The sequence below is a fragment of the Mytilus edulis genome, chromosome 1 (assembly GCF_963676685.1).
Source record: "Mytilus edulis chromosome 1, xbMytEdul2.2, whole genome shotgun sequence".
Taxonomy (NCBI): Eukaryota; Metazoa; Mollusca; class Bivalvia; order Mytilida; family Mytilidae; genus Mytilus; species Mytilus edulis.
Genome location: NC_092344.1, coordinates 118,096,558 through 118,109,049, shown reverse-complemented (window position 1 = coordinate 118,109,049; position 12,492 = coordinate 118,096,558). Strand labels below are relative to the sequence as shown.

General features: G+C 32.7%; 1 protein-coding gene across 4 annotated transcripts in view; it reads right to left on the bottom strand.

Annotated features, from left to right (window-relative positions):
* The window catches only part of LOC139502669 (3',5'-cyclic-AMP phosphodiesterase 4B-like), a 255,985-nt gene that overhangs the window by 221,231 nt on the left and 22,262 nt on the right, over nt 1-12,492 (bottom strand). The window contains exon 2 of one of the 4 annotated variants that reach the window (XM_071292259.1): nt 2,522-2,609. The exons of 2 other annotated variants lie outside the window; for them this stretch is intronic. The gene's annotated coding sequence lies outside the window, so the exon portion shown is untranslated. Of the gene's footprint in view, nt 1-2,521; nt 2,610-12,492 lie in introns of those variants that run through there. One more of the 4 variants, XM_071292208.1, reaches the window with a different exon arrangement.

Here is a 12,492-nt window from a genome sequence, read left to right as displayed (position 1 = left end):
AATATCAAAAAGACTATATTCATTTGAACTTCTGTGGTTAGTTGTCTCATGGGCAATCACACTACATTGAAATCTCTAAATCATTTAACATCATCACAATTAAAGTTTACAGATTTCAGAACATCTATAAATAAATAAATGAACATTTTTGTCCTAAGAAAAGGATATACACTGGAGTCGGATTAAAATAAAACCTCTCACTATCTGTTGCGACATATCAGAAAACAGGAGCGCTGAGATGTTTGATTTGAATCAGACTGTATACACTGATGCATCTGTTCCTCTCAACAATAAATAATTCTAATGTAAATAATTAGTAAAATGTAGTATGAATGTAGTATTAACCTACTAATCTAGTCAATGTTGTCAAAATGGTAAATGTGACCTATATGTCATGGATTAAAGATTCTAGAACTTGATTACAGTTCATATGATTGATTGATTGTTGGTGTTTATACGCCACTTTTGGTCTGTTTCTTGGCAGCAAGTTTTACTGTTGGAGGAAGCTGGAGTGTCAGGAGAAAACCAGACCATCGATAGGAAAATTGACAACTCTAGCCAATAAATATGGGAGTAAAGTGCACCTACACGAGCATGGTTCCAACTCACAACCTAAGTGCTGACTGGCTTGTGAGTACAGTAGTAACTACTTAGGCCCCTCAGTTCATATAATAAAGGTAGTATGATAGGTAGGTGATATGTGATATCAAACTGTATCTTCACCACAGATTACATCAATGACATAAACTGATCTAACATAAAGGTCATAGAGGATTTATATATCAAATACAGTTAATAAATCGGTAATCCAGTAAATCTTTGATGTAAAGTTTAAGATTAAGGTTGTTTAATAAGAAGCAGTTTGATAATATCTAACCAGAATCTTCAGCACAGATGATGGTGGAATTTCCAGGTAAAAGTGAGTGGGTGGAAGTATTATACAACAGATTGATTTTCTGTCCATTGATGGGCCTGCAGGGATAAGATCACTATAATAAGTGGTCATAGTGAATCAACCCCTTAATTGATTATAATTGAATGATGTATTGTCATAGACCTTAATCTGTTCTGTCATTTATCCCCTTGATTCCTTTGTCTAACTTACCTGTTCAATGTATTGTTAATTCCTTCTGGCTGTCAAATATTAACTACTTGATGTTAAACGAACAATTAATCTTACTTTATATATCAAACTAGATGTGTGAAAGCGACATGAATGGCCCCATCCCAAAAAGTTGAAAAATCTGCAACTTCAATATAAAAACATGTGGACACAAACATGATGGTAGTCTTACATATCAAACATCAGCTCAAAATCTGGAGCCTTATTAAAAAAAAATCTGTATAACTGTGATTTTCAATAATTTATCAAGGTCCAAAGCCAGTGATCTGTAACTCATCATAGTTAACTCACATACCAAAAATCAGCCCAATATCTGAAGGCGCTTAGAAAAAAAGACTGTATAACTGTGATTTTCAACAATTTCTCAAAGTCCAAAGCCTGTAATTTCTACAAAAATTAGTGGAGCAGAACGAAACTTAAACTTGATCTGTAACTCATCATGGTTAACTCACATATCAAAAATCAGCCCAATATCTGAAGGCGTTTAGAAAAAAAGTCTGTATAACTGTGATTTTCAACAATTTTCAACAAATTCTCAAAGTTCAAAGCCCGTAATTTCAGCAAAAATTAATGGAGGGGAACGAAACTTAAACTTGATCTGTAACTCACTATGGTTAACTCACATATAAAAAATCAGCCCAATATCTGAAGGCGTTTGGAAAAAAAAGTCTGTATAACCGTGATTTTCAACAAATTCTCAAAGTCCAAAGCCCTTAATTTCGGCAAAAATTAGTGGAGCGGAACCAATCTGAAACTTGATCTGTAACTCCTCACGGTTAACTCACATACCAAAAATCAGCCCAATATCTGAAGGCGTTTAGAAAAAAACTCCATATAATGGTTTGTTGCGGAATGACTGTATGACGGAATTTCGGAATTACAGAATTTTGGAATTTCGGACAAGGGTAAAACTATATGACACTGACAACTTCGTTGTGGGGCCATAAAAACCTTAACACTGATAAATGAACTGAAAAAATGAGGTCAAGGTCAGATTAACCTTCTCAGTTGAATATTCTAAGTTTAGTTTGATTTCATAGACCAAACAGTTTTAAAACCTATAACCAGATGCCTTCAACATATAGACTGATTGTTGGCTGTTTAACTAACATCCAGTGTCTGACACATAGAGATTGAAGCACTGATTCAAGCATGAAAACTTAATATTGATCTGTGAACCATGAAAATGAGGTCAGGTACGTAGACACTTTATGAAATGATTCTTTAAACTAAATACTAACTTTACTCAAGTTGAATAAGACCAATTTAAAAGTAAATATAAATATTATTCACAGAACTTAGGGTTTAGCCTTAGCATAAAATACTGATCATTGAACTGTTAAATGAGTTGAAAGTCAATAGGTCAGGTTTACCCAACACAGTTAACCTATTACTCACAGTTATTAAGAAACTGGTTATGCCCAAATATTAGCACTGTGGTATCTTGGAACTATGATGAGAAGTCTAGGTCAGCCTGATTACGACTCTACAAAAAGTAAATTTAACCTTTAAAAACAATTTGTAAGACTACACACTGCTAGTCTGGCAGGGAAAGTGTATATAACTTCAGTTTCCATTCATGATTAGTATCACTAAATAACACACAATTGATAAATTTTTAAAACATTTCTTTTATATAATGTCATACGCAATAAGTGGCAAAACAAGAGTGAAATTAGAATGTCTCAAGATTAAAGTGTCCAATATTCCCAATTGATTTTTGAAGTTTTCATGGGGAAAAGTAATCCCAAATCCTTTAATAGTAGCCTTCATGAGATCACTTCATTTGAGAAATCTTTGAGCAAAATACAATCACTTGCCATACATCAAGTCCCAATTGAAGAACCTTAGTGAGCACGCTCACATACCCCACGTCCCCACATTGTCATTGGAGAAATTAATTAAGTATAAGAAAAAATATTGAATAATAATTTCCTGTCAATATACATAGTATGTCCTTATTATCTACAAAGTTTCATGAAATTCTGTTGTGTGGTTTGAGAGGAGTTGCGATGACAAACTGTTGCAGTAGTACATTAAAGTAAATAAGTTCAAAGGGGCGTAACTCCTAGAAAAAAAATTGAATCGCAATTTCCCGTCGATATGCACAACTACATAGTATGTCCTTATTATCTGAAAAGGTTTCGTGAAATTCTGTTGTGTGGTTTGAGAGGAGTTGCGATGACAAACTGTTGCAGTAGTACATTAAAGTAAATAAGTTTAAAGGGGCGTAACTCCTAGAAAAAAATTAAATCGCAATTTCCCGTCGATATGCACAACTACATAGTATGTCCTTATTATCTGAAAAGGTTTCGTGAAATTCTGTTGTGTGGTTTGAGAGGAGTTGCGGTGACAAACTGTTGCAGTAGTACATTAAAGTAAATAAGTTCAAAGGGGCGTAACTCCTAGAAAAAAAATTGAATCGCAATTTCCCGTCGATATGCACAACTACATAGTATGTCCTTATTATCTGAAAAGGTTTCGTGAAATTCTGTTGTGTGGTTTGAGAGGAGTTGCGATGACAAACTGTTGCAGTAGTACATTAAAGTAAACAAGTTCAAAGGGGCGTAACTCCTAGAAAAAAAATTGAATCGCAATTTCCCGTCGATATGCACAACTACATAGTATGTCCTTATTATCTGAAAAGGTTTCGTGAAATTCTGTTGTGTGGTTTGAGAGGAGTTGCGATGACAAGAAACAGGACTGACGGACTGACGGACGGACGGACGGGTCAAAAACATTATACCCTCCGCAACTTCGTTGCGTGGGGTATAATTACACCATTTACTTGTTAGTAATTTACCTTTAAACATAATAAATCTTGGGGTAAAAAAGCATGTTAATGTTTGGACTCACATCCATTTTAACAATAAAGTCAAGCGATTCTAGAGGTAATAATTTTAATAAACAAGATTTAATAAAAAAAAACAAAAAAACTTTCATATGCAGATTATGGATGTACATATAATCATAAAAGACTAATTACAAAAGTTTGTGCATATAATTTGGAAACAAAAAGTGGAGATATTTCTGCTGAAGATCCAGAAAAAGCAATAGAGAAGGCTGTATGAGAAAAATCAGAACCTAAAAAAGTAATGATACCTTTAGCCAAAGACAGGAGTCATACTTATTTTTAGAGCTTGAAATTTCAATGATGTGATCATTCACAGAATAAGAGGGAAAATTCACCGACAAGCTATTAAATGTAATGTATCAGGCTAGATACAATATTGTCCATTCAAAGATGACATATTAATAGGCAAGTTATTCAATATAGTGATTTCAACAAAAATACTGTCAAGTCTAACTCACAGGCATGCTATAAAACTACCATTTCAACAATAATATTTTCACATGGAAATTCAGAGGCAAGCTATTTAATGAAACAAAATCATCAATAATACTGCAAGTCAAAAACAACAAATTCAAAGGCAAGCTATTAATAATAAAACTCACATTAAAGATAAAAAAAAATCTTAGGCAAGCTATTTTAACAATAATACTGTCATTTTAACAATAATACTGTCATTTTAACAATAAAATTGTCATTTTAACAATAATACTGTCATTTTAACAATAATACTGTCAGAGCAAAGAAAATGATTAAAACATAATGAACTTGTATTTTTACTGAAATAAAGGAAACTATTAACTTCAAACAAGATTCATCAGGAAATGTTCATTACTCTTTAAGTTGTAATTAAGCTGAATTTCTGTTAAAATGAAATGTTTTGGTAAAGTAATGTGCAAACTTTGTGTGTCAGTTAATCAAATAAAGTTCTACTTTTAAAATTCTAAAACCAAGGCTGGTTAATTATTTCTCTATATATGGAAAGTTCCTGTACATTTACTTTGAAATAAATATCACAGAATCAGCTTTAAAACAAGTGATTTGGACAAGTTTCTATCCTGTTTGAATCATTAATTTCATCCTACTTCGCAGGACACACAAAACAGAATTAAGCTTTGTAAATCCTTGTAAAGTAGATGGATACAGTAGAAGATGACCAATGAAAACAGAGTACATGTGCTCTAAACTCCCATGGGACAACTGGCTAACTAAAAGTCTCAATAAAATGGGAACTTAAAGAATTGTCCAATCAATCACTGTAACACATGGCTCATTAAAAGATGTACATGTCACATCCTACTTGTTAAAATGAATTATTTCGTTTCACAAGAAATGTCTTCTTTTAACCTTTTTGTTCTAGCATACCCTTTACATTTCCCTTGCTTTCTGAAAAATAGTTGCAGCACATTTAAAGCAAAATTATCAGTAAGGGAAACAACATATGAGAATCTTACAAAACATGAAAGTTCATAGAGATTATCATCAAGAGTGCACACACTGAAATGTCTCCCTTTCTTTACTAACCATTGGCATTATGTTGATAGTACTAAATAAAAAGCTTTACAATCATCCCATACACCAGGTATAGAAGGTCTATTGCATACAGTATTACAAGGAAAAGACCAAAACACAAATACTTAACTATAAACACTCAACTATCAAAATTAGGTCAAGGTCAGATGACACCTGCCAGTTGGACAAGTACACATAACAATTCTTTCGTACACCAAATATACTAGACCTATAGCTTATAGTATCTGAGATATGGACTTGACCACCAAAACTTATCTTTGTTCACTGATCACTGAAATGAGGTCACGGTCAAGTGACAACTGTCTGAAGGGCATGATGACCTTGCAAGGTATGCACATATCTAAAATTGTTATCCTATTACTCATAATAAGAGAGAAATTAAAATTGCAAGAAATCTTAAATTTTTTCAAGTTGTCACTGGACTTTGAAAATGAGGTCGTGGACAATGAACATGTGACAGACAGAAACTTTGTGACATAAGGCATCTATAAAGAAGGTATGAAGCATCCAGGTCTTTCACCTTCTAAAATATAAAGGTTTTAAGAAGTTAGTTAACAGCACCCTCCAGATCACTATCTTAATGTTGAAGGCTCGCCAAAAACTATTAAGGCGTAACAATGACAAGATTGGTTCCAAAAAGGATAAAGTCCTGCAGTAAAGTCTGTGAAGAAGTTACAGCAAACTTTCAGACAATTTTCAGAGTATGTCAAAAACTTGCTGCAAACTGTTGCTTTGTTGCTTTGCTTGTCTTGGGAATTTTAGTGAATAATTATTCAGTTTTCTGAAAAACTTAAAGTGTTTAGTAACTTTGTGGCAACCTGACTACAAGATTGCAGCATAGTCATTCTACTTTCATTGGAGTTTTACAAGGTAAAAGACAGAGTATCTCATACTTGTAGAAGATCACATGATTTTTATCATGAACTATACTATTGAAAAGATCAATCAATCTTTAAAACTCTATGAAACACAATGCTAAAACATAAATAGGAAGAGAACAACAATCTAATATGTGCTGCAAAGAACTGATAACAAGCAATGTTATAAAAGAATTCATAAGTAACTCCTAAATGCTAAAAATACTTAAACTTATGGTGACCCTTTTAATTTAAAGATAGAAAAGTGATGTGGATCTTATGATTGCTTCCCTTTCACAGATAATGTACCAACTGCAAATAAAATAAAGTTTCAAGAACATTGCCTGCAACATACCTATCAAGCATGGCTAGGAATACTACTGATACAATCAAACATGCTATATATTGTAAATTCAGAAATTATTAAAGAGGTTTTAATCAATGTGAATAATGCTACTGGGCGAGTATTGCAAATATAAGATAAAATTGAGACTGGGCGAGTATTGCAAATATAAGATAAAATTGAGAATGGAACTCACATTCTGATATCTGGTACATATATCTGTATGCAGATACCATGAAATCAAAAATATGTATCTCAATTTTTTGCCCATTCTTCAAAAATCAAAGTTATTTCTGAATTCAAGGTACTTATACTGGTGTTTGCATGATGAAGTATAACAGCTTGCTATAGTGTCAAATACTACACTAAATCTATACCACAGTCGTGACCAACATGTATCCCCCAAACCTGATCACAAATAATTATTGAACAAAAGATTTAATTACAACCACTTATAGATAGGAATGAAAACTTAACCGAGTATTAATTTAGGTCCAGGAGACACAGATGTTATGACAATAATAATTAAACAAGTCCAAGTATGTCACAGACCATATGATAGATGTTCAATATATCTAACTATATTATTGGGAAAAAAATTAATACCTAGGACACTACAACATCCCCAGGTGTAAACGACATTTAATTATTTGACAACAAAACTAATTAATGAAATTTTCACATAAAAAATGTATTCAAAAGCAAACAATAATGAAGAAAGACTTGGTATTCATTTTAAACAAGATACTCACCATGAAACAAGATTTTATTCTTCCTCACAAACCAATAGCTGTCACAATTTTGTTCATTTAAAGATAATAAATCTACTAGGTTATCTGTACCATGAAAATGTTGGTGTTTTTTTTTTTTTCAGTCATAAAAATATTGCATATTTTAGGCCATTTCATCAAATTAAGATCCTCTTTAAGCAATGATGATTCTTTAAATAAAATAACCCTCCCCTAAATAAGACTATTGAAAGTTTAATTATTTCTACCAGGGGAAACAGAAGATGAGAAGGCAGGTACATTTCCTTCTAAATCTCTTGTCCTCAAATAACTAGATCAGATAAAAATGGTTTCAGACACTTACTGTTAGTAAACACAAAAGAAAAGGCAACAGCTCACAAAAATATGTTTATAAATTTACGGGCAGTAATCTCCCACCTTAGAAGAAATTATAAATCAACTTCCTAAACTTTAGTATTATTTTTCAAGTGTATCCTTCATGGAGGCCCCATTATAACACACAAACACGTGTATACATTATTGGCATGGTTAAGTCATACAAATGTAATAACAAGTGTATAATATCGCCGTTGTTGGAGAATCTTGGGTTGGAATAATATGCCGGTATATACTATTACTTGTTATATTTTTTATTTACATAAATTGATAAATGGCGCGTGTTCGTATCTATATATATCTTGGTTAGCTCACTCGCTCTGTCGGCAATGTTCGGGAAGTAAACCAGATGCATAACTAATGAGATGAATAGGCACACAACACGATATGAATTATCAATTATTAACACTTCTGTAGTTTATGAAAACATTCTAGCGATCTTATTGCTTATATTTAGTACATATCTTTGGTTTTAGCAGCTTTAAAACCTGTTCATATTTTTGTCAAAATCATAGCTACTATCCCTTTAAGTACCTTGTAACTGTTTAAACTTATTAAAGTTGAGTCTATCAAAGAAAATAAATTGCCTACTCTCCCCAAATAATAAGCAGAATTGGCAAATTCAATGATTTGGTATGGAAAACTCCAAAATGGGTGTTCAACTTCATGTCCTCTAGATAGATCTGCATCAGTTTGGTGGAATTTTGTCCAGTTGGGTTAAAAATGTTGGATATTATAAAATTATGACTAGGAGGATGGCAATGCAGAACAATGTTGGATATTATAAAATTGTGACTAGGAGGATGGCAATGCAGAACAACAGACATTGTTATTAATCTTTTAAATTGAAGAACGAACACAAATGTACAAAAAGAAACAATAAATTGTTCCTGTCTGTCATTATAATATGCTCTTAATGTAGACATGACAGCATCCACATAACTTTCTGCTTGTAAGCATATTGTGAAGGGACCAATAGTATTGATAACATTAAGTATTGTGGAGGGACCAATAGTATTGATAGCATTAAGTATTGTGGAGGGACCAATAGTATTGATAGCATTAAGTATTGTGGAGGGACCAATAGTATTGATAACATTAAGTATTGTGGAGGGACCAATAGTATTGATAACATTAAGTATTGTGGAGGGACCAATAGTATTGATAACATTAAGTATTGTGGAAGGACCAATAGTATTGATAACATTAAGTATTGTGGAGGGACCAATAGTATTGATAACACTAAGTATTGTGAAGGGGCCAATAGTATTGATAACATTAAGTATTGTGGAGGGACCAATAGTATTGATAACATTAAGTATTGTGAAGGGGCCAATAGTATTGATAACATTAAGTATTGTGAAGGTACCAATAGTATTGATAACATTAAGTATTGTGGAGGGACCAATAGTATTGATAACATTAAGTATTGTGGAAGGACCAATAGTATTGATAACACTAAGTATTGTGAAGGGACCAATAGTATTGATAACACTAAGTATTGTGAAGGGGCCAATAGTATTGATAACACTAAGTATTGTGGAGGGACCAATAGTATTGATAACATTAAGTATTGTGGAGGGACCAAAAGTATTGATAACACTAAGTATTGTGGAGGGACCAATAGTATTGATAACATTAAGTATTGTGGAGGGGCCAATAGTATTGATGACATTAAGTATTGTGAAGGGACCAACAGTATTGATAACATTAAGTATTGTGAAGGGACCAATAGTATTGATAACATTAAGTATTGTGAAGGGCCAATAGTATTGATAACATTAAGTATTGTGGAGGGACCAATAGTATTGATAATATTAAGTATTGTGGAGGGACCAACAGTATTGATAACATTAAGTATTGTGGAGGGACCAATAGTATTGACAACATTAAGTATTGTGGAGGGACCAGTAGCATTGACAACATTAAGTATTGTGGAGGGACCAACAGTATTGACAACATTAAGTATTGTGGAGGGACCAACAGTGTTGACAACATTAAGTATTGTGGAGGGACCAACAGTATTGACAACATTAAGTATTCTGGAGGGACCAACAGTATTGACAACATTAAGTATTGTGGAGGGACCAACAGTATTGACAACATTAAGTATTGTGGAGGGACCAACAGTATTGATAACATTAAGTATTGTGGAGGGACCAATAGTATTGATAACATTAAGTATTGTGGAGGGACCAATAGTATTGATAACATTAAGTATTGTGGAGGGACCAATAGTATTGATAACATTAAGTATTGTGGAGGGACCAATAGTAATGATAACATTAAGTATTGTGGAGGGACCAATAGTATTGATAACATTAAGTATTGTGAAGGGGCCAATAGTATTGATAACATTAAGTATTGTGGAGGGACCAATAGTATTGATAACATTAAGTATTGTGGAAGGACCAATAGTATTGATAACACTAAGTATTGTGAAGGGACCAATAGTATTGATAACACTAAGTATTGTGAAGGGGCCAATAGTATTGATAACACTAAGTATTGTGGAGGGACCAATAGTATTGATAACATTAAGTATTGTGGAGGGACCAAAAGTATTGATAACACTAAGTATTGTGGAGGGACCAATAGTATTGATAACATTAAGTATTGTGGAGGGGCCAATAGTATTGATGACATTAAGTATTGTGAAGGGACCAATAGTATTGATGACATTAAGTATTGTGGAGAGACCAATAGTATTGATGACATTAAGTATTGTGAAGGGGCCAATAGTATTGATGACATTAAGTATTGTGAAGGGACCAACAGTATTGATAACATTAAGTATTGTGAAGGGACCAATAGTATTGATAACATTAAGTATTGTGAAGGGCCAATAGTATTGATAACATTAAGTATTGTGGAGGGACCAATAGTATTGATAATATTAAGTATTGTGGAGGGACCAACAGTATTGATAACATTAAGTATTGTGGAGGGACCAATAGTATTGACAACATTAAGTATTGTGGAGGGACCAGTAGCATTGACAACATTAAGTATTGTGGAGGGACCAACAGTATTGACAACATTAAGTATTGTGGAGGGACCAACAGTGTTGATAACATTAAGTATTGTGGAGGGACCAACAGTATTGACAACATTAAGTATTCTGGAGGGACCAACAGTATTGACAACATTAAGTATTGTGGAGGGACCAACAGTATTGACAACATTAAGTATTGTGGAGGGACCAACAGTATTGATAACATTAAGTATTGTGGAGGGACCAATAGTATTGATAACATTAAGTATTGTGGAGGGACCAATAGTATTGATAACATTAAGTATTGTGGAGGGACCAATAGTATTGATAACATTAAGTATTGTGGAGGGACCAATAGTAATGATAACATTAAGTATTGTGGAGGGACCAATAGTATTGATAACATTAAGTATTGTGAAGGGGCCAATAGTATTGATAACATTAAGTATTGTGGAGGGATCAATAGTATTGATAACATTAAGTATTGTGGAGGGACCAATAGTATTGATAACATTAAGTATTGTGGAGGGACCAATAGTATTGATAACATTAAGTATTGTGGAGGGACCAATAGTATTGATAACATTAAGGATTTTTTCAGGCTAAAGCCTACACCACATGAGAGGGATATATGACATTAAACTGTTTTCTATTATTTCATTAGTATGTAAGGGTAACAATTCATTTTTACAATAAACAACAAAACAAATGTATGAAACTTTAAACCTATCCAATCAATTGTATAGACATTTATTTCTGAACAGATGAGGACAAATAAGAATGCACTTCATAGACAATATCATTCATCCCTACTTCTAACACCAATAACATTCCTTATTACTGCTTTTAACCAAGACAGGTTCAGACATACATAAAATGACCATTATTGAGTGCTAGACAAAGAGGGTCCTCATGGTACTAAGATTAACAGCTTAGCTACTGCATAATATAACCATTAGAACAATTGGTGCTATGTGGCTATTTAGACACAATCAGAATCAGCTGCGTTACAATGGTCAATAAGTTTTTTTAGTTCTGACATGAAAATTTACCAATTTACATAAAATACTAATAAAATGATTATGATTTAAAACAAAAAATCTCTTTAAGACTGCATGAATACCAAATATAAAATCATTTTATACCATTCCTAATGAAATGAACGTAAAATTAATATCCCTTGAGTGGACAATTTTTATATGAGATTAAGAATGGTTTAAAGATTTTTTTAGTTGTCTTCCAAAAATTGTGAGATAGTGGTGGTTTATAAACCCCTTTGGTTCTTGGCTATCTCTCATTTAATGTGTTATTCGTTGGTATTACAATTATATTTTTTTAAATGGCAAGATGATATCTACTTTAATATAACCACCCAAAATTTTCCTGAATTAAAATATTGTGCAACCTTAAAAGTCAAAAGTTTCACTATTTCAAAACAGCAAATAAAAAGTCCCATTTTGAGTTAATCATCACTATCTATGGTAACAGATGTGGGGGTATCAGAACAACAATATAATTTAAGGATGGATCACCATCTAAAAAACAATAATATTGAAGTGTTCAGTTTATATTTAAATAAAGCTAAAACAAGAATGTGTCCACAGTACACGGATGCCCCACTCGCACTATCATTTTCTATGTTAAGGGGACCGTGAAATTGGAATAA